The sequence below is a fragment of the Rhinolophus sinicus genome, linkage group LG04 (assembly GCF_036562045.2).
Source record: "Rhinolophus sinicus isolate RSC01 linkage group LG04, ASM3656204v1, whole genome shotgun sequence".
Classification (NCBI taxonomy): Eukaryota; Metazoa; Chordata; class Mammalia; order Chiroptera; family Rhinolophidae; genus Rhinolophus; species Rhinolophus sinicus.
In genome coordinates, this window is record NC_133754.1 from 70502914 (window position 1) to 70526376 (window position 23463).

Below are 23463 nucleotides of genomic sequence, written 5' to 3' on the forward strand. Positions count from 1 at the left end.
TGGACTTCGGGCATGTTACTTAACCTCTGTGTGGCATGATTAGCTGATGTGTAGATTGGGGGGAATTGTGCAAATGAAATTAGTTAATAAATTCCAAGTGCTTAAAACAATAGCTGGCACCTGGTAAGTACTAGATAAATGTAAGCTGTCATTTCTATAATCATCATTGTTGTTGTGAGCTCATAGGCTGCAGGCCCAGAAGTTAGGGATGAATCCACAAGTTGGGAGACCAAGTGGTTAGCTGACTGAGTCCTAAATAGAACTGAAGCAGATAATAAGCAGAGGATATATGCAGAAGGGATGGTCATCAAACAAGATATCAGGACAAATATGGAAGATTCTAAATGCTGCTGTGCTCTTTTGTGCTTGTGATTTGAGGTTAGAAGCAGTGACTTAAGTATCCATTAGTTTGTGGAATATATTATTCAAATTTATTTGCATTTCTTACTGACATTGTCATAAGGTTTTCTAATATGTGAACTAATTCATTTTTTGGTTGATGCATCTCTGTTGACCAAAGCAATCTCTTCTTACAAGATCACAATAATTTTCTTTTATGGAGTGACTAAGATCCTATTTTGCCTATATTATCAGTTTCCTTCTAAAAGGAAACTTCTTTATTATTTCCTGTTTTAAAATTTTAGTAATAGTGGAAATATTTGCATTTTCTTTAAATGAACAGTTGAGAGTGACAGTGTTTATAATGTGTACAAATTCATTAAATGGGAAATCCAGAAAATGATATTTACCACAGTGTGGCTATAATTTTAGGTAATCCTCATTCATTAAGCTTAAAAATGTATAATCAATAGTAATATCCAAAAAGGATATTTTTAAAACTAAAGTGAAATCAAGATATTGTTTATTTCCTTTGTTAACTATGAGTACATTACTATCCCTATTCTTGCATGAGTAACTGGCCTTGTGTCTTGGTGCTAATAATAAATGACCTATACCAGAAGAAGACCTTTTTATCAGGAAAACTTATCCCCAATTTTTATCATATTAACTTAAAAAATAGTAAGCATATTTAGGAAGTAGGAAGACTTTTTCAATTAATTATTACTTTTAATATGATCATGATAATATTATAATCATGTTACAAATAAAATCAAACCTATGACTATAAAAGAGTTGGGGTTATTTTATTCTCAAGGAAATGTAACAATCTTTAAAAAAATAGATAGCTTAAGTGTAATGATATGCCAGTATTCAAGTCAAAAGACTCAAACATACAATATCCTATAGCAGTAGATCTGTAACTTCCACTATAATGTCTAATTTGTATAACTTGTTATTTGATATCAACTTCTAATACAATGTGTTCCTATTTAAATAGGCTAACCACACTTGCTTATTCAAAGACAAAAGCTAAAAAACGGGAAGGTTTTCTGAAGAATACTTGCGCACACAGGACTTTCCTTGTCACTGTCCCATGTAAGTTTGCAGCACACAAGACTAAGGAGCACCTTGAGTGTAAGTCCCCATCTGTAGTAATGAGTGGCAGACATTTTAGCACTAAGGGCAGAGCTGACAGTGTGGGTCCTCGCTCCACATACGAGGGATGTGAATGTGGCTATTGATAGTCACCTCTTTAAGTTTCAATTTTACGGTATCCTTAACCTGTAAAATAAGAATATTACCTATCATATGGGTTTATATGTCTGAGAACAAAATGAGATGATTCAGATAAAACTAGCACATAGTAGGTAGTACTAACACAAAGTACTAGCACATAGTAGGTAGAATGCTATAAAATGTTGCTGCTATAAAATAGTGCATGCTATAAAATATTGTAATCATTATTGTTTCCATCATTTTAGCAGGGGTAGTACTAGTAGTGATACTATAAGAGGTGATAAAGACTAAGAGTTAGGAGATTGAAAAAGGAGAATGTAAGGCCTATTAATATGAAACCCTTGTTTTCCTGGCGATCCCATCTGGGGACTAAAATGAGGAGCTTAATATCAGCTCCAGCACAGTTTTTCTCCACCTCTTTCTTTTAAAAAAACTAAATCTTTCACCTCAGTTTCTCTCTGATGCCTCTGGGATTGCCGCAAAGATCTCTCACTGGTCTCCATCGATGAGTTCCCTGACAATACTGTGATATCTGCCATTTCCCTCTCTGTAACATCCCTGGGGGTCTGGTTTGCCAGCATCAGGCACTTGGCCTCTGATGTCCTGTAACAGGGTCACCACTGAGTCTCCCCAAGGTCCTGCCGCTGTTCCCAGTCCCTGCCAAAGTCTAGGCTGCTGCGGCCAATTCCTACTAATGTCTGTACTGAGGCCGCAGTCACGACTGTTGATGCATCAGACACAGCCAGAAGTCACAGAGGAATACAACTGTGCCAGAGACTGGGTCTTAACTTCATCGACCTTCCAACAAATATTTGGATTCTCCAAACACTTAAGGAGTGACTCCTATGCGAGGCATTTTCTTAGACTTTTTCTTTCTTTCTTTCTTTCCTTCCTTCCTTCCTTCCTTCCTTCCTTCCTTCCTTCCTTCCTTCCTTCCTTCTTTCTTTCTTTCTTTCTTCCTTTCTCTCTCTCTCTCTCTCTCTCTCTCTCTCTCTCTCTCTCTCTCTTTGTCTCTTTCTTTTCTTTTCTTTTTTTTTAACTATATCATGCTATGGTGGTCATTTTGTTGGACTTCACAATTACTTATAGACTGGTGAATACAAAGTGATATATTAGATGGTTTTTAATATGCATAAAATGTGGCAATCTCTTTCTTAAAGGCAATAATCATATAGTTAAGTGTTGCTGTAAGGCAGTTGCAAAAGACAACAATTTTAGAAATGATAATATTAAGAACAAGTAAAGAGAAGTTTTAAGGAGGGATAAATTAGAAAAGAGCTATAGATATGCATTTTTAAATTTTTATTTATTGATTCATCTTCAAGGAAATACATAAAACACTGTAAATAATCTCCTTGCTCAGCAGATATTATTATAATAAGTGAAATGCAAGAAAAAGTCAATAGTCAAGGAGAAATCAGCATCATTAGTTTATAAATCTGCTTTGAGTCCAATCTTGTATCATGGGACTCAAAGATACTTTTAAGTCCAATTTAAACAGTAAGCTCTTGATCATTGCCTTGGTAAGTGAAAATTGCTTGCTAAGTTTTACTAATGCATTTCTGCATTTTTGGCCTTCTATTTCAGTAGTTTATTTCTTAACTATATCCACAAATTAATTTACCTCTAAGCCATTATTACTTCCTTTCCTCACATGACAGAAGAAAGTTAGGTGTCCCTCCCGCTATGCAGGGATAATTAATCTCTCTATGTTCTGGTTTCTTTTCATTTTTCAAATAGAATTTGCTTACTTTCCATTGTTATATTTTCTAGTTCATTCTCTCCATTAGTTATGTAAAGACAACCAAGTCTTTCTTCCTTCAAGTATAGAAAAAATTTTAAATCCTACAATTCTGTGTCGAACTTCCCTCTCCAGCCAAGTTCTTAGAAATAAGTTTGTAAACTTGCCATCTCCATTTGCTCATTTCCCATTCACTCTTCAATCCCTTATCATCTAGTTTAAGTTCTCCGAAAAGAGAGCAAAGACAACAATAATGAAATGACTCTAAATCCAGTGGCTACTTGTTGATTTCTTCATAACATTTCTACACCTTTTAATTGAATCTCGCTCGAGCATTGGCTCCCATAACATTTCATTTGCCTTCTCAGCCCAGATTACCGTTGTAGGTTCATCTACTCTGTCCTTCCCTTAAAAGTTCATCTATCCAAGTCACGACCAGAACCGTCTTTCTAAAATGCAAATCTAATGCCACGTTTTGTTTTAAATCTGGAAATGGGCTTCCATTTTCTATAAGGCTTAATTTTGTAGGCTAATGGTCAACTCTATAAAACCAGCTTCATTCTCCATCTGAGCCACATGCAGTTTCCCAATGTACCAGGACATTTCATGCCTCAGAGCTTCTGCACATTTCCTCTGCCTGAGATATTCCTGAGATAAGCCTAGAACACTTGCTTGGGGTCAGCAACTATTTATGAAGCACGGGCAATATATAAGAAAATATTCTGGGCTCATGAAATGAGAATGACCATGTGTCACATCTTTAATACCATCAATCTCATGGCCATAAAACGGGACATTTTTGTGTACACTGTCACATGGGACTTTATTAACCATTCCCTTAAAACTTCCTGATGGCTTGCCATTATGTTTCACCTCTAATACTTTTCACAAGGCTGTCATACACATCACTTCTCCTGTCCTTTACACTTTCTCATGTTCTCATCACACATCTCGCCTCTAATGCAAGTTCAAAAAGGTCTAGAAATATGCTTTCTTTCTTTTTTAATGATATATTCCATTGGGGGGAGGACAGTAAAATGTACTTATTCAGATGCTCAATAAGCCAAAATATGCAAAATATAAGTCTTCTCCTTGTTATTATCATTTCAATCAATAATATACCTGGAGGAAACAGGCACAAATTAAGTAAAAATCCAGATCCCAGAAGCATAAAGCATTTTACAAAGCCTCTTCATGGTGAAGTTTAAAGTATACACATTGATCTTCATAAAGATATACATTATCATTTTCAGTAAAGGGCTATTACCTTTCTCCATGAAAAAAACAAGAAACAAAAGAACACCCAAGGGAATGGATATAATCAATATTTCTCATTTACACTAAATATTCAGAGCAATATACCTCATTATTAGAGCCTTCATATTCATCCAGGAAACTAATAACATATTGTATTAAATGCAATAACTAAATCAACATCAATGTCATTAATTTCACTGCTATGTATAAATGAAAGGTCTGTACACATATTTGCATATATTTAGATAAAGCCTATATAAATATAACATAAGTATTTTCAGTAAAATAGAAATAGGCTTTCTTTACCCTATAAGTCCATCAATTGACAAGAAAATATATATTTTCTAGAATCTTCTTAAATTAAATAAGAACTAAATGATATTGCAATATAGCAAAGAGTACATGGAATCTTTATAACTAAACTTTCTGAACTGCAATCAATGATATATTTACTACTCAAAATCTTTGCTCCTGAAATAATAGCCACACACGTCTTTCAAACACATCTATTTTTAAACCGGAATATATAAATTCTAAATTGTTATTTTTAGATAATTTCTTGTTTTATCTCTCCATTGTGTGTCCATTTCTCTGCAACCTTTGTCACTATTGCCTGCTCCTTTCCTGAACGTTTCTTCTTTGACATCTGATGCTTGTGTTACCTTTCCAGCATCACCTTTTCATTCTCCTTTCTTCTTCAACCTTTTGAATTGTTGTTCTTGAATTTCTCTCTGCTGTTTTAGGTCCTCTTTACTTTCCCCCTCTCTGAAAATATCATGCAAAGCACAACTTCAATTATTTAAATAGTAATGACCCTCAGATTTATATGTATAGCTCAGATCACTCGTGCTCTGGATTTATATCATCTTATTTAATATCCACCCCTGAACATACCACCGGTAACTTATATTTAACATATCTAGAAATGAGTCTATATATTCACTTCCTAAATGTGCTTATTTCCCTGCATTCTTAATCTCAATTTAGAAATGCTGGAATTATTTTTTATATGTTTCTGCGCATGCCCTACCATCCAATCAATTGCGAAAACTTCTTGACTTTTTCCCTATGAATATTTCTCCAGGTTTTACCCTTAAACCATTTCCACTATCATTGCTCCAGTTCAGCTTTGCATTGCTCCTTGCTCAACACTCTCCATCCACATTTCTTTCTAATGCCAGTGTTATGTATTTCACTGGTCTGTTTATCAGAGGCAAAATCTATGTCTTATTCACTGTAATTTACCCCAGCACAGTGTCTGGGATATAGAATTAGTGCAGTATAAAGGTTTGGTCATTTATTCATTCAACGACAATGTAGCAAGCACTGATTATGTTGGCACTATTCAATATGCTCTGGATATATCGCGGAACAAAACTTAGGAAGATACCCTTCCTAAAGCTTATGTTTAGCAGGGGACAACAGAGAATAAATAATAAAAAAAATAAGTAAGTAAATTACTTGTACATTAGCATGGAAAGTGACTCAAAAAAAAAAAAAAGAAAAGAAAAAAAGAAAAAGAAGGTTAGATTAACAGGAATGAGGAAAACCAGGAGAGGGCAAGTTGGAAATTACCTAAGGTAGTCAAGGTAGGTCTTATTGACGTGTCATTCTTATAAAACCTTGAAGGAGATCAGGGAGTTACACATGCGTTTATTAGGAGTAAAAAAAGTTTCAGGCAGAAGGAACAGCTAGTACAAAAGTCCTAAGGTGAGTTCATGCATAATGTCTTCAAGAAACAGTAAGAAAGCCATGGCTGGAGGGAAGTTACAGGAGGAACAGAAATAGGCAGTGAGATCAGAATGCTAATAGGCGTTTGGGGCCATTGTGAAGACTTAGGCTTTTATTCTGGGTAATAGTGTTGAATAAAGAATAAATAAATAAAATAAAAATAAAACAATAAAGCTCCTTATGAAAGAAATAGGTCTTCAATACTAAAAATATTCACCAAAATAAGAGAAAGAGAAGATAAATGATGGTTTTATAAACTGCCAGCTAGCTCAGTGTGTCTAATAAAATATCCTCATTTAAAAATATTGTTAGATATATAATACAGGATTCCTTTAATATGTTTTCTAAATTTGCATGAGTCAAATAAAATCCACAGCCTTTTTTGACGACAGCAATTTGAAAGCTGAGTCTGGGTATGTTTCTGGCACTGCACTGCACTGAGCCATCGTTCAAGCTACCTGAGCAACAAGGAGTTTGAAAGTATCCCTGATGGTCTGGAAGGAAAAGGTGCACCAAACACTGGTTAACCTCTCTCAGAAGCATTCATCTCAGCAGAACACACAATTTTAAAGCTGCTGGTGTAAATCAAGTGTAAATGGAGAAGGTAGATTCTGGAAAGTGAAGAAGCCACCATCCACAATTAATTATAGTGAGAAGTGGCACATTATTTTGAAACTACCTTTAGAGGTTGATTTTGCTAGGAAGGCCTGATGCCCTTGGTTTAGAGAACTTTGATATTGATGGAAAGCTTCAATTTTGAGGGTAAAGAGAGTCATGAGTCCTCTACAACCCCATCAGTGACCCGGTGCATGGGGAGAATACCTTATTTAGGGAAAATGATTTCATGTGACCCCCTTGCTTCAGGTGACTTCCTCTGTCTGGAAACAGAGCCAGTGATTAAGGAAACTCACTGTGCAGCTTCTTCTTGCCTAGCATTTAATCTGATTTCTCCCAATATATCTCTTGATATTATTCTTCCAAAGCTAAAAACACATTAGACATGTGGATTCTTTTCAGTATGTCTTTTTCAGAACATCGTTCTCTCTCTGTGTAAAAAATAAATCCAGGGACATATGGCTTTAGCTACAACACGTCAAAAGCTTGTCATTCCAACCCTTAAAACAAAAAAATTGTAACATATTAAAAATCAGTGACTTTTGTTGGACTCATCAAAGAACTGTCGTTTCAAGGAAAACACCCATCCCTAAATCTTGAGAGACAAGTGAATCTGGAGAGTCATGGACAATATGTGCTTACTTGGAGCAGAAGCTACAGGAACCATAAAATGGTAAGAACACTTAGATGATAATGTTAACAAATTGTGGGAGCCTCAGTATAAACTAGCATGAGAGTGAGAAACTCCAAGGACTTTAATCTTAGAGAGAGACATTGCATTTTTTGTGAATTATACCTCTAGGAAACCCACCAGAATTTTACATGGAGAGTCAAGAAAGATTCTCTCTTGGCACTGGCAAGGGAAGGAAAAGGGTAATCATGAAATATGCCCAGAGTATTCTCCATTAAGAAGGAGAAGGAGATAAGGAATGAAGTAAGAGAGAGAGAGAGAGAGAGAGAGAGAGAGAGAAAGAGAGAAAGTGAAAAAAGCTTTCTTTCCAGGGGAAAAGACTTTGTGGAGCCATATTTCACCTGGGGGGGGGGGGGAGAGGGCCTGTCTCCCAATCTGGTCCCTTTTATCCTCCCTGTCTCACCTCAAGTAGAAAAAGCTAAACTATTGGAGCAATGCTTGTGAAGGTCACAACACATGAAGCAGGCCCATTAAAAGGTTGATATTAATTAAAAGATTATGCAGTGTTTCCCTATCTCACACCTTACCACCACATACAGGGCTCCAGTCTAAATAGTGGGTCACAGCTGAAAGAGCAGCAAGACTCAAGTCCTCTCTGTAAGGAGTACTCAGGGAAGCCCCAAACCAAGAGGGAGACAAAAACAAGAAAACTAGAGGCATGTTAAGCTTCTCTCACTTATAGCTATAGCAAATATTAAACACAGCTCAACTTCTAGCCAAATTAACATAAATCCTCACAATAAAAATCGATTTATCTTACTTCCCATTACTCCATGATCATATTCAGCAACAAGCAAAAATTACAATGCATGCCAAAGAAACAAAACAAAACAAAACAAACAAACAAACAAACAAAAACCTGAAGATACAAAGAACTCATTAGACTGAGACTTAGCTATGACACAGATGTTGGAATTATAAGACAGAGAATTTAAAATAACTATGTTAAAAATGCTCAGCCTTCTAACAGAGAGTAGAGTGAAATATTTAAAGTGTTAAAAGAAAAAAAAAGCCTAGAATCCCATATCCAGCAAAATTCTCCTCAAATAAAGACATCTTTATTTGAGTGAAAAATAAAGACATATCTGTCAAACAAAGATTAAGGGAATTCATTGCCACCAGACCTTCCTTGCAAGAAATGCTAAAAACGAAACTTCCTCAGGCAGAAAGAAAAAACACAGTTCAGAAACTCAGATCTACATAAAAGAAGAAAAAGCTATGGAAAAGTAATAAATTAAGGTAAAATAGGCATATATCTTTTTTTTACTTTAATTGATATAAGAGATAACTGTAGTTAAAACAGTAATAGCAACAATGCATTCTATGATATACAACACATAAAGAGGGTGTAAATGGCAGAAATATTATAGGATTCTGGAGGGAGGAATTAGAAATATTCACTTGTAAGTTACTTGGACTACCCATGAAGCAGGCTAGTTTTAACTGAAGATGGATCTGGGAAAAAAAAAATGTATAGTGGTTATTCCAGGGTAACTAGTAACATATGTTTCAAACAAGTATAATTGGTATGCTAAGAACAGAAATAAAATCAAATGTCTATGCGAAAAAGAAAAAATGTTTCATAGTAAGAAAGCAATTAGAAATGATCTGTGACAGCATTCTGCATTGCAAACCATAGTCTGGCTGTGGATCAGACTGTGTCTGGTGAATGGAAATATATATATAATTTGTTTTAATGGGTAACTCATTTACCCAATGAGTTTATTGGGTAAATAGTAGGAGAAAGGGCTGAAAACAGAGTTTAAGTCTAAACTTTCAAAAATAATGCTCTGAATCACACCACAGCAGGGTCAATAGGAAAACCACTGCCCAGGAACTCCTGCTCACAAGCTGTAGATATAACAAGTGTTTTTGTTTTTTTGTTTTTTTGTTTTTTTCAGTTGTTGCAAAAAACCTGATTTTATGACAACTGCACCTCGCTCTAGCTGAAATGTGACTCCTGCACTAGGACCCAGACCAGACATCCACCACTGTCATCCAAGCCAGATGCGCCAGCCCTCGTCTTCCCTACAAAAACCGATTCTGCACAGCACATCCTTCCTCAAATGGCTTACTTCCAAGTTGGATTCCCCTGAGGACAGGCCTGACTGGTGGGGATTAGGGCATATGTCTGGGTTCCAGCTGCAAAGGAAGATGAGAAGCAAGTTTTCTGGCTTCTACGTGGGAAGGTAAGCCTCACGAAGGAGGGCGTTTTCCATACATACAAGATTATTTTCAAAAGCTCTAGGCCACAAGAAACCATGAAGCTAAAAGATACTTCAAACCAAATTTGCATCACTGCCTGATTGTTCGAAACCTTGGGCTCCGCGGGTGAAATCTGAAACTGGCCCCTGTACATGGAAGGCAAGAAAAGACCTAAGAAAGAGACCATCCAGATTGGTAGGTGGCAATTTTAATAAGTCAGGGAACGTGCTTACGAGGCTTGTCTTTGGTGCCTGCGACGGAGTAGATCATGCACCCACCCGTAGCCCGAATCTGAAAAGTTTATATAGAGACCTTAACTGTGTTCAGTCAGTATACAGTCCAGTTCGCCTCAACAACACATTACTCCCTCAAGGCTGCAACCTTGAAAATGGCTCCCACTGTGGGAATAGTTCACAGAGCAGAGCTCAACTTCCAAGGGAGTTGGGGGTCAGGTGCCTCTGTTTGTGGGTCAACCTGCAGTTACATCCCCTCCAGGACCTCCTCCAACACTGCCAGAAATGCTAAAACAGTGATGATCCCACTTCTTAAGATTACATAAGAAATAAAAAAAGCATTTGTGTTTATACAAAAACTCTGAAGATTTCTGTGTAAAGAAAGACACGATGACTTAAAGAAAGACACATTGACTTAAATAAAGTCAGAGTAGGGGATACAGTGAAGCGTAGCAGCCAAATGCCAAAATGCTAAAAAGTATAAAATAATTCTCTGTTCAACTTTCTAGCACCAAACTTTTCATTCTGTAGAAATCTATCTGCATTGAATGTTTTAGCTGCAAAATCTATTTGAAGGATCAATAAAAAACACTAAGAGTTGATAAATACATAAGAAAACATTGTAGTATATCTATCTCATAAAAATGAGTGTTAACTCTCTTAGTCACACAATCCAAACTGCTGTTTCTGTTTCTCAAACAGAAATATCTTGGTCTCAAAAAACTTAATGTGTCTTTGAAAGGAGCTTAATTTATAATCAAGAATTATTTTCTGCTTTGGAAGAATCTGTTTCAAAAATATAAAGCATCATAGATTGGCATGAAAGATAAGGTTAATTGAGACATTTCTGTGTAAGCTGTTACTAGTTGAAGAACATGAAACCTGAGTAATAATAGATATTTATCTCAATATTTGTTATGATGTTCTTATAGAAACAAAAATCTAGTAATCCTTCCTATCATTACAGTATGTTACAATATAGTATATATTCTTATATTTGCTGATGAAAAGAGCAGAAAACAAGAACAAGGCATAAAATGAAAAACTGGCTGAATTTCAAATCCATTGTGTTTCTTAAAAATATATTCATGTTTCATACAGTATATATTTTAATATATTTGCGTATTCCAACTACCATTCCATTATCCAATGATAGATATTGGTCCTAACTTTATAAACTTACAAGGTGTTTATGTCAAGGTAAATAAATATGTTTTTGATACAAACTAGCCTGTTTTTCTCTATATCTGTAACAGTATTCAAATTTCTGGGCTAGCAGAAGTGTTAGTTTAACCAAACTGTATTCACAGAGCTGTCTATAACATGCCCAAACTGACAATTGTTCAAATCTCCATAAATGAGAATTTCTGCAGTAAAATAACCTGATATGTGAGCAGTAGAAAAATAAACAATTATGCAAGTAAACTATAAAACAAAAAAATGAGTACAGGGTTTTTCACTCTTGATACTATTAGCAAAGGAACACATAGAGTGGTAAGCCATGTTCTCTAAGAGCATAAAACAGTCTCTGGAAATAAATTAGGTACATTGGGAAGCTACATTAACTCTTTCTGCACACAAGAGTCCCATTTGTTGCCAGGAGACATCGATATAGGATGGCTTGCTCACACAGAAGTGCTAGAGGACACATTGATTCTTACCATTAACCACTGACTTTCCATTATGGTATTTCTTTGGAGCAGTTCTCCAATTAGCCATGTGCACAGTTTTTCATGCATTATAATTTGTCTGCTCTGTAATAAAAACTCTTTGGTTATCTAAGAGTTCAGGAAGCTTAATGGAAAATCCATGTGATCAGAAAGACTTGAAAATAAGACATAAAATAAAATGCTGAAAGAACTGATTAATTTATTTGAAAAGACAAAAAGATCAAATGCAATTTTAAAACAGTTCTAAAATACCCAAGGGTTGTAATGTATGTGTGATATTCTGCACAAAAATAGTAATTAGCTGTTCTGTTTTTCAGCTGAGGATAGAAAAATTATATATATGTATAATACATATTATTAATATAATATATAATTATATATAATTATATATTATTAATATATTATATATAATTATATATAATATCAATATACAATTATATTATATATAATAATTATATATAATAATATATATTGTTAATATGTAATAATTATATATAATTATTATATATAATATATTACATACTTATTATAATTATATTACATATATTTATTATATGTAATAAATATTATATATAAGTTTATTAATTATATATAATATATATTTATATATTATATATAATTATAATACATATTATTATATATGTGGCTTGACAGTAGCATGAGAAGTTTGATTTAAAAGTAAGGAAAACTTTCCTGACTGTTTTTGTAGAACTATTTTCTTCTCTTACAAAATAAATATATATACAGTCTAGGTGGAGAAGTTTTTAAAGTGCAAAAATAAAATCAAGGAATAAAAATCACACATAATCCTATTACCCAAAAACAACCACTGACAACATGAAATGTCGTGCTTATTTTTTTCAAATATATACCTATATGTATACACACACATTTATAATACTTTGGGGCATGTTCTTTTCATGGAATATATCTCCAAGTCAATAAATATTCTTCTACAACATGATTTTTAATTTAATCATTATATCTTGTGGATGTGCTATGAGTTATTTAATAAGTCATATAGCACATTTTGACTATTTATAGTTGTACTATTATATTTAATACTATAATGGATAATCTTGTATAATCTCTGTGCATGTATTTGATTTTTGCCTTAATATAAATTCACAGAATATACAAGTTTGAAGCGTATAAATATTGTGTTTTATGTGACAAAATTACCCTTCAGATGATTGTTTCAATTTAACTCCTAACAGCAAATATATGAGTGTTCTTGGTCTTACATATGTTTGTATTTTCTTCGTGTTTGGCTTACTTTATATTATCTTCATTAATGTTTTAACCGTCTTTAGTGAACTGTCTACCCATTGGGTGTGTTGGTCTCACTCTTAGAATTTTACAAGTGTTTGCCATAAGGAAGGAGAGAGAACCAAACAAAGGAAAAAAAGATTATAGACAATTGAATTGAATGTAAGCTGGAAGAAATAAGTACCAACACATTACTAATCAGAAGTGTAACTTAATTATTCTTCCTTTTAAAAGCCAAAGATTATCAAATTGGAAGAGAAAATAAACCCAGCCTGTATTCTGCTCTCAAGAAGAAAACCTTCAAAAAATAAAAAAGACTTAGAAGGTAAGACATAATGGAATGAAAAAAAGATCAAACTACACATGTGTCAATTCAAAGTAAATATGATATGGCAATACTAATATTGGGCAAGTTAGACTGTTAAGGTAAAAGACATTATGAGAAATAAAGTAAGAAATAGCATAGAAGTAGGCTGATATGATAGAGGGTGATGGATGCTATTTTAGATTGGGGCCTGTGTCATGCAGTGATGTTTAAGCTGAGACCTGAGTTATGAGACGGGATCAGTCATATAAAGATCTGGAAGCTGAGCATCACAGGAAGAAGGAAGATAGCACAAGTGCCCAAAAGTGGGATGAGTTTAGTGTGTTGGAGAGTCAACCAGAAGCAGTGTGACTGGATCATCAGGGAAGGAAAAATCGTAAATGTGTTTGTAGGTAGAAATGGATACATCATAGTGACTTTTGGAAGCTGTGGCAAGAAGTGTTCTTTTTGTCCCAGAGTCATGGAAATCATTGGTGAATTTCAAACCAGAATGTGGTGTATTCTAATTTGTATTTTTCAAAAGATCATTATAACTGATGTTTGGAGCCCTATTTGTCTCTTTTCTCTTCACTATTTATTTCCATAATTTTAATTCCTAGATTTATGTAGATAAGTCTTTCATTTTTATCTACAATCTTATCCTTTCCCAAGACACAACCCTTTATTATCAGATTCCTACTGGACATTTCCAACTAGATAGCCTATGAGAGTCTCAAATTCTAAAGCTCACTGATCAGCTTCACCATAACTAACCAACATTAAAACCAATTCAATTGTCTGTGTCTATGAGTTTTTGGGTTTTTTTGTTTGCTTGTTTGTCTTGTTTGTTCATTTGTTGCTTTCTGTTTTATACCCTACATGTGAGTGAAATCATGTGGTTCTTGGCCTTTTCCATTTGACTTATTTCACTTAGCATGATATTCTCAAGATCCAGACAACAGTATGGTGGTTACCAAAGGGAAAGGGGGTTGGGGGAGGTAGAAGACTGTAAAGGGGGTCAAATATACGGTGATGGAAGGAGACTTAACTTTGGGTAGTGAACACACAATACAATATACAGATGATGTATTATAGAATTGTACACTTGAAACCTATATAATCTTATTAACCAATGTCACCCGAATAAATTTATTAAAATTAAAAAACAAAACAAAAAACACACACAATTCTATCACTAGTTTTCCAGGCACCCAGTGTTGAATCCAAAGCATCACTCCTGATCTTCCCCTCTACTGGTTATTTATATACAATCAGATTACAATCCTTAGCTGTCTACTTTTACAATGTCTCTTTCCCTATCTATTCCTTTACATTTCCATGACTACTACGTATTAAATCCTTATTTCATCTGTGTTGTAGGTAGGATTTTGGACCCATAATCTTCATCCCCTGCTTTTATACCTTTTGTGGCAAAATAGATTTTGCAGATGGAATTAATATAGCTAATTTGCTGTCCTTAAAATAGCGTATCTGAATGATCTGAGTGTGCCCAACTCAATCAATGGGCTCTTAAAAGCAGGAGATAGGGGCAGAAGAGTCTGTCAATGATATCTGACAGATAAAAATCTGGAGAGATTCAAAATGTGGGAGGGACTTCACCCAATGTTACTGACTTTGAATCTGGGAAATGCAGATGGCCTCTAGAAGATGAGAATGACACCCTGCCCAACAGCCAGCCAAGAAATAGGGACCTCAGTCTTACAACTGCAAGAACTAGAATTTTGCCAAAAACCTCAATGAGCCTAAAAGCAGATGTTCCCCTAGAGCCACCAGCAAAGAATGCAGCCCAGAGGATACCTTGATACTGGCTAGTAGAAACCTAAACAAAGAAATTATCTGTACTTACAAAACTTCTGACCTACAGAATTGTGAAATAACACATTTATGTTGTTTTGGGCTGTTAAATTTTACTAATATGGTACAGCAGCAAAGGAAAACCAATACAGTCTCACAGTCGTTTTCCTTATCTTCATTCTCCTCTGCCTTTAAGTTTGTTTTCCCCACCAATTCAAGATTACACACACACACACACACACACACACACACACACAAGAAAGAGAACATCTTAACATGCCACAGCTCTGCTCAGAACTTTAACTATTTTATTGCCTAGAATATTAATGATTTATTCCTTAACCCCAATCAAGGCCATCCACAATATGATGACAACTCTGCTTTCTACATTTCTCTCTGTGAAGGATTAGAACCAGCTAAAGGAAGAGACACAGGTCAGAATCTGGGAGGGTTCCAAATGCAAAACTTCAGTGTCCTCAGGGGGAGTTACCCTCCTGGTGTTGATGTTTGACTGCACACATAGAGCACTGGGAAGCCAGGAACCTCACTGGAGCTTCAGTATTCAGAGACTTTTAGTGAGGTGTCGCTATGTACTTATAATAAACTGAATCATTGTCCATGTGGTTGAATTCAATATTCAGCCCCCTTTCTCTCTCTGGAGGTCAGGCTAATATTAACGGCCCCAAGTCCCAACCCTCTAATCACATGGTTGGTCTTTCTGGTGTGGCAAGCCCCCGGTTTAGTCATTTTGTTAACATATGAATATACTATTGAGGGCTTCCCATGAGTCACGTCTTAGTATAAACTATCAGAAGTGGTATATGGGACCAACCATGAATGATAACGGACTTCTATCCAAGGGTTGAGAGGTCACCTCCCAGGTGCCAGCACAGAGACCTCTCTTTGAGGCCACATTCCGTTCTACACATTCTCCCACCATTCTTCTGCATCATACGTTCCCATAAAACTGGAGTACTCATTGTTCCCCACTCCCTGAGTTTCCTGATACCCATCTGTGACTCATGCCATTCCTCAACTTGGAATGGCCTTCCTCTCCTGTTATTGATGAAAAAAAAAAAAAAAAAAAAAAAAAAAAATATATATATATATATATATATATATATATATATATATATATTTAAAGATCCTTCAAGACCTAGATAAACTGACAGTTCTACATCAATCTTTGTTTCTAATCCTAGCAACCAATTGCTGCTCTCTCCTATGTATCCCTACCAAATTTTGTTGGGAAATGGTAAATTACTTTCCCCCTTTTTTCTTTTATTTCAGAGAATTCTGGACTTGTTATTGCCCCTTCTTCACCTACCTTATTATTATTCTGTGAACTTCTCAAGGGTAGGAAGCTCTGTATTCCTCATTTATTTCCTATATAATGGCTATATGATACATAGTTGTTGAATTGCAAGCACTATGCAGATACTGCTTGGGAGGCATGCCATTCTAAGGCTCTAGTATCCACAATTCACTGTTGAATGGAGCCATGCAGGCAGCTTCCATCTCCAGATGTGAGACTGGAAGATATGGGGGTGGGGATGGTGTCACAAAAAGAGCTGCTGAAAAGTCTAAAGAAAGACACTCCCATAGGAAATTGTCATGATGATGGATTAGCCCCTGGACTGAGGTACACCAATAAAGTGGATGGTGATGGTGGTGGTGTTAGTGGGTGTGGATGAGTGTGTGTGTGTTAGAGAAAAGGGGTAGAAAAATAAAAAATGTGCCCATCCAATGCCCTTTAAGATTTATTTTAAATATTCTCATGACATAAAATTACTTCCAAATTATGTCAATAAACTTGCAAGTGAAAAGTATGAAAACAGTAGTAATACTCCAAGTGTAACAGCTTTAAGGAAGCAGGTAGGTAGTATAGAAAGCATAGCACAGCCAGTGTCCTTATTACTCTCCTGCCTCTTACTGTTTGACACACTCAGTTGCAGCTCTTTTCATTGGGGCATGTTCAAACCACTTCTATAGGCTATGCAGACTAATTCTACATAAAGTTGAGCAGATGTTAGGGACCAAAAGCAACCAATGGACAACATGACAAGACTAGCAGGTATATTTTCACAATAGCATTGTTGGTGAAAGTAAATAGTAGAGATAATTAAATGCTCACCAGAGCTGGAGATTAGCTAAACAAATTGTGACAAATCTAGTAAATGTAAAACAAACATCATTAATAAGAGAAGCTAAGCTCTGATAGAAATATTTTCCAAAATATATTGAAAAGTTACAAAAAGAAAAAAACAGGTGACAACTACTATGTTTAATATACAACCATTTGTGTAAAATATATTTGATGTATTTGCCTATATTTCAAATGTTTTAAAGCATTCAAAATATTCTATTAGTAATGACTACCCCTCCAAAGTAAGACTGTGTGTTTGGGACAGTAGAAGATCTTTCCCTTACTACCCTTCTCTACTGTTTTGTTTTTGAATGAACGTGCATTATTTTATTTTTTAAAAACCTTAGTCATTTTACAATTTGCCTTATTACACTAGCCCTCCAATTTCCATTTTACTCATTTATCCTATATTTGACTAATTTGCCTGTCAAAAATCCCCACATGAATTCTGTGGCAGCAAGGATGAAAACAAATTACTTAAGCATAATCTTATTTTACCTCTAAGTTACCTATACTAATGGAAATAAAAGGTGTGAAACTTGTTAATACTGTACGTTTAAGATTAAATTTTTTTACACAGAAGTCTTCATAATTTCTTTAAATAGGTCCTGTCTAAGTCAGATGAAAGTATTTGTTTTGACAGATAATATTCTGTTCATGTCTAAAATCAACTTCATTTCTAGCTTTTTGCTTTGAAATTGTGGAAAATGAGTCACTAAGAAAAGTTCACCTAACATTTTCCTCTTGAATAAATTGAAAGGTTAATACTTTTTTTTACCTTTTGTTAAATAAGAGACTCAATTTAATTTAGATAACCTGGGATTGTGTTTCTTCTTATGGAATTAATAGACCAAGTGATCTATAATTATATTTAGAATGGTCTATGTATTTATTAATACATGTCTTTATGATTAAAACTCACTTTCAGGAAAACAAAACATGAATAGTTACTCTAGGATTTTATCTGAACTCAATGATAAGTTTCTGAGAATACCATGTAGTGTGTGGGGAGGAAATAATTCATTTTTATTATGGGAATAAAAAAAAAATATTTGTGCATTTTATAACTTTTATACCTACTTTTCTTTCTCTGATATTTGTGGTATGAAATAGCATTTTAATAATATTAAGATTAAGTGATTTAGCATGAATAAACTAGGGAGAATACTTAGCAGTGGAGACTGGTAAACAGTGAAAATATATACTAAAGATTGAACATCTTTTTCCTTGCATGATTTTCAATGTAAAAGAGTGGAAAGAAATTGACAGCTATTGAGTATCTTCATGTGCTAGATATTCCATTTGGCTCCTTTTGAAAATCTTGTAACATATCTGTGAAATAGGTATTTCAGTCCACCTCACAGGTGATGGCAGGAGACAGAGAGGGACTTACCCTTAACAGTGTAGGGTTGCCTATGCTTCAGAGCACTTTTTCTCTGACTGTGTTCTGTGCAACATTATTCTTCTACAAAGTTTAGGGAAAAATATTTCCAAAGTCAATGTTATATGATAGTGAAAGTGCTAATCTCGTTCCCACCTTGACTCTTTCCTCTTCTCTCTTTCTTAAATCCTTCTATCTCAGAACTTTGTAGGAAGGACTCTTTTTTTTTTTTAATTGGGGAACAGTGCGTTTTTCCAGGACCCATCAGCTCCAAGTCAAGTCATTGTTTTCAATCTAGTTGTGGAGGGCGCAGCTCACTGGCCCATGTGGGAATCGAACCAGTGACCTTGGTGTTATGAGGACTGCGCTCTAACCAACTGAGCCAACCAGCCACTCCGGATTCTTTCCTTCTTGTCAATCAGAGAAGTTCTCAGATCACTCCATCTACAGTAGCCTTTTCTCACCAGTTAATCTCTACCATATCATTGTATTTTATTTTCTCCTTAAAACTTAACATTATCTCAAAACATCTTGTTTACATGTTTTTGTACATATGTATTTTCTGCCTCCTCCCTTCCTCTACCACAACTTTGGCACTGGATTGTCAGTTCCGTGCAAACAGGGTTCTTATCTGTCTTATTCAACACTGTATCATCAGCATCTAGAACAGTGCCTGGTACATAGGAGTTGCTCAGTAAATAGTTGTTGAATTAATGTTTTTGCATAATCTAGTGTCTCCATGTACACAGTTACACATTGCCTATTAAGGGCTCTGAACAGAATTACAGGAAATGAATCTGCTTAATTTTGTTTAACCTAGCTTCTCCACAGTGCACTTAATCATATTTTCCCTAGTTACATCAACATCTTTTATAATTAGTATTCAATTTAAAAAATATTTTGGTAAATGTTACCAAGGTGAAACCCAAAAGAACTCATATTCCAACATGCTACCCACTTCATCTGCTGAAAGTCCTATTCAAAGGCAAATGTCACCTAGAAGATTTATTAAAGTCAGTCATTGTCAGCCGTTAACACCACACCAAAAGTGAGTTTATCAGTGTAACTAACAGAGTCTTGTGTAGAGAGAATGGATGGATCTTGAGGGAAGATCATAGAGGCAGACAGGGTAGGAGAGAAGCCTACAAGGAGAAAACTCCAGCTATCCATGACCACAATGAGGGCAATGGCCTGGGAGAAGCCTAAAAGGAAAGGTTTCATTGGTAAAAGGAGCTTTCACACATTTTCATCCTTGAGCAGCCATGGCTAATAGGTTTATTAAATGCTTATTTTTTAACTCCTTCAATTTAATGCATCTAAATGAAAAGATATTAGGGTTCTCACTGTTGGTTTATGGGGTTGTTTGAATTAGGATTTTCTTTTAGCTTCCTCCTTGGAGCCACAAAATCATACACTTACCCATTTCACCTCACCAAGGAGAGAGTAAAGAGGACATGCAGAGGCCACCAGTGAGCTTATGAATGACAACAGCACTGATGCTGAAAACCAGTCCTTGAAAACACCTACCTCTGGCTGGCTGTTCATATACATGATTTCATGTAACGCTCATAACAGCATTATAAAGACTTGACATGAGAAGATGCCGAGGTACAAAGAAACTAAGTAACTTGGCCAACATCAAGGTAATTAGTGGAATAATTAGAACCAACAGACTCAAAATTGCATTGTCTTTCTCTTCTGCCAGGATTCCATGCCAGTTTTCTTTAATTAGTGAAAAATGGGAAGGGGAAAAATCATTGCTCCACCTCCAGACAGTATCTCACTGGCTCTGCAGTGTCATTTGCTACATGGTTGGATGAGCGTGTACCATACAGCTTGGAAAGGGGGTATGTCCTTGAGGGCAAGCCAATGTAAAAGAGGACAGGACAGAATGATGCTGGAGTTAAGATCTAATCAATTATCGTTACATTCCTTTCTTGATGCTTCAGGGAAAAGTGGCAAAGTATATTTTTATCAAAATAGTCATTACATGAGGGAAAAATAAAATAATCAATCTGGTTCCTTAAAGCTTTCTGAGCATAAAGTAACCTTGGGGAATGTCTGGAGCTTGGAATTATCACCCATATACAACAGGCAATGCATGGAGTTCAAGCCAGTTTCTCTCCTTGTTTTGAAATTAGAATTTACATATACATGCTTGATTTTTGAGGCCCCTTACAAGATTTTTTTTAATTAAATTTAAGAAAATGATGGTTAGTAAAATTACATAGGTTTCAAGTGTACAATTCTATAATACATCATCTATATATCACATTGTATGCTCACCACCCAGATTTAACAGTATATTAAACAGGGTAATTAAATTACATTGATCATAGAACAAAACTCTCAGTAAGTGTAAATATATAGATGTTCATGAAAAATTAGAGTAAGTTAGTTGCCACAGGCAGTCAATATTATATCAAAAGAAAATGAACATATGGAAATATTTTGAATTATATAGAATTCTGACTAATCAGAGAAAATATACAAGCTTATCTATCTGTAAGGGCAAACTTTTTCCTTGAACTAAATTTCAAGGAAGAATGAATATTTTTAAATAGACCCCTTATATAAAAGGTTTCTTAGCAAATTAATTAACAGACTTTCCACTAGGAGTGAAGCCTAGAGCAAGCAGATTCCAAATTCTTTGTTCTTAATAGGTTCTAGAATGCTAGCCATGCATTGATTACTAAAGGATATTTTGGGCAACATTTTGAAAGCAAAGTAATAAACAGACCTGGTCAATTCTCTTCTAAAGACCCTTTGAGAATAATCTTAACCCAGCCATTTATTGCCTTTAATAATGAGAAAAGTGAGCTGGGAAATACCAGATGTTAATGAAACCTGTTCAATTCTCTTCCTTGAATGGGAGGTTGATCAGTTTTTTCAAGTCTAATTTAGACTAGAGACATGTTACTTAATAATTATCCAATATGCTTTCCTCCAAAATGCACTATAGAAAGATTTTGAACACCCTCTTCATTTTCTAAAATTCTACTTGTGTATGGACAGCTTTCTGATAGCCTTTCCCCAACCTATATGATTTGTGCTGGAGAATGAATTGTATAGGAAATTTTACAGATCGTGCCTTTTTTATTTTATTTTTTTTATTTTGGTCTTTAGAAAATCATATGATACTGGGTGAAAATAATCACAATAATCCTTTAAATTTGTATAGTATTAACTAGGTACAAAATGATTTTTCATGTATTATCTCATTTGGTATATACAATTTAAATATACTCTAAACTGAGTTTTTTTTTTAATTTTGAAATGTGGCTTTTTTTAATCAATTAAAGTTGAGCCATCAATGGATCTTGAGATTATTATGCTAAGCAAAATAAATCAGACAGAGAAAGTCCAGAACCATATGACTTCACTCATATGTGGGATATAAAACTGAAAGCAATAAAGGAAAAAGACAAAGAAAGAAACAGAAACTCATAGACCAGACAACAATTTAGTGGTTACTAGAGAGTAAGGGGAGAAGGGATGGTAGAAGAAGGTAAAGGGGATCAGATATACGGTGATGGAAGGAGACTGACTTTGGGTGGTGAACACACAATGTGATATCTAAATGATATATTATAGAATCGTATACCTGAAACCTATGTAACTGTACTAACAATTGTCACCCCAATAAATTTAATTTTGAAAAATGAAAAAAAAAAAAAAAAAAAAAATTTAGCCTGTGAGATTACCAAGTGATTTGATTACTTATTCTTGTATTTATGTATTTCACAGATATCTATTGCTATAAGTTCTAGGAATACAGAAGTAAACAAAGGAATTTTAGTATAGCAGGTAATAAATTATGAATTGAAAATTAATCACTTCATAGTGATTGTGATAAGTGCTCTAAACATAAACTACAGGGAGCTATGTTAATGATTAACAGGGAGATTTGACCCAATTTTGTGGATTAGGGAGGACATCCCCAGGGAAATAATATTTTACTTCAGCTCTGAAAGACAAGTAGGAATTAAGAAGTGGGAAGATTATTCCAAGCAGATGAGAAATAGGTATGAATGCCTTAAGGTGGGATAAAGTAGTCCAAATTCCACGATCCAAGAATTTAATGAAAACATGTATGGCTCGATTAAAAAAGTGTGTGTGTGAGAAAAAATTGTGCAGAGGGGGAGTTGTAGAATAGTCAAGGTGAGGTAAGTATTGGCCAAATCACAAAATCTTCCTATAGATTTCATGTGTTCATATAACACATGATGCTTATTAAGCACTTACAATGTGCCAAGTAGTATTTTAAGTACTTCACATGCTTTAAACTTCACAACAATCCTATGAAAGAGGTCCTGATAGCATGCTCATTTTACCAACTGAACAGAGTGCAGAGAAGTTTAGGTCACTTGTCTAAGATCATACAACTAGGAAATGAGCAAGTTGGGATATAACATAGGTGGTCTGGTTCCAGGGCCTTCTTTTTTCACTCTGCACTGAACATCGCAAACCAATGAAGGCTTTGAGCAGGAAATGGACATATCCATCTACCCGCCCTTGCACTGGGGTTAATGGGTTCCTGTCAGTGAAGTTTTATTTACTAAGTACAAGTGATGCATAAAGCCCCAAGGTAGATGTTGTGATATCTTATGCTCATAGCCACACATTATTAATATGAACCCTTAAAGAAGCAACACAAATACCAAGATTAAAGAAACAGTGTATAAATGTAATGTTGGCATAGAAATAAACTGTGACAATTTAATTAAAGTGATATTTCGACAGGCATGGATTAATAGAGAATATGAAAGAGGTTACAATCGTGATGATGATAGGAATTAAAGTTTTTACAGTATCTCATTTTATAGA

General features: G+C 34.9%; 1 long non-coding RNA gene across 1 annotated transcript in view; it reads left to right on the top strand.

Annotated features, from left to right (window-relative positions):
* Positions 1-23463, top strand: part of LOC141571043 (uncharacterized) — a 141757-nt gene that overhangs the window by 12965 nt on the left and 105329 nt on the right. The window contains exons 3-4 of the long non-coding RNA XR_012495534.1: positions 9515-9802; positions 13225-13315. This is a non-coding gene — a long non-coding RNA (uncharacterized LOC141571043). The remainder of the gene's footprint in view (positions 1-9514; positions 9803-13224; positions 13316-23463) is intronic.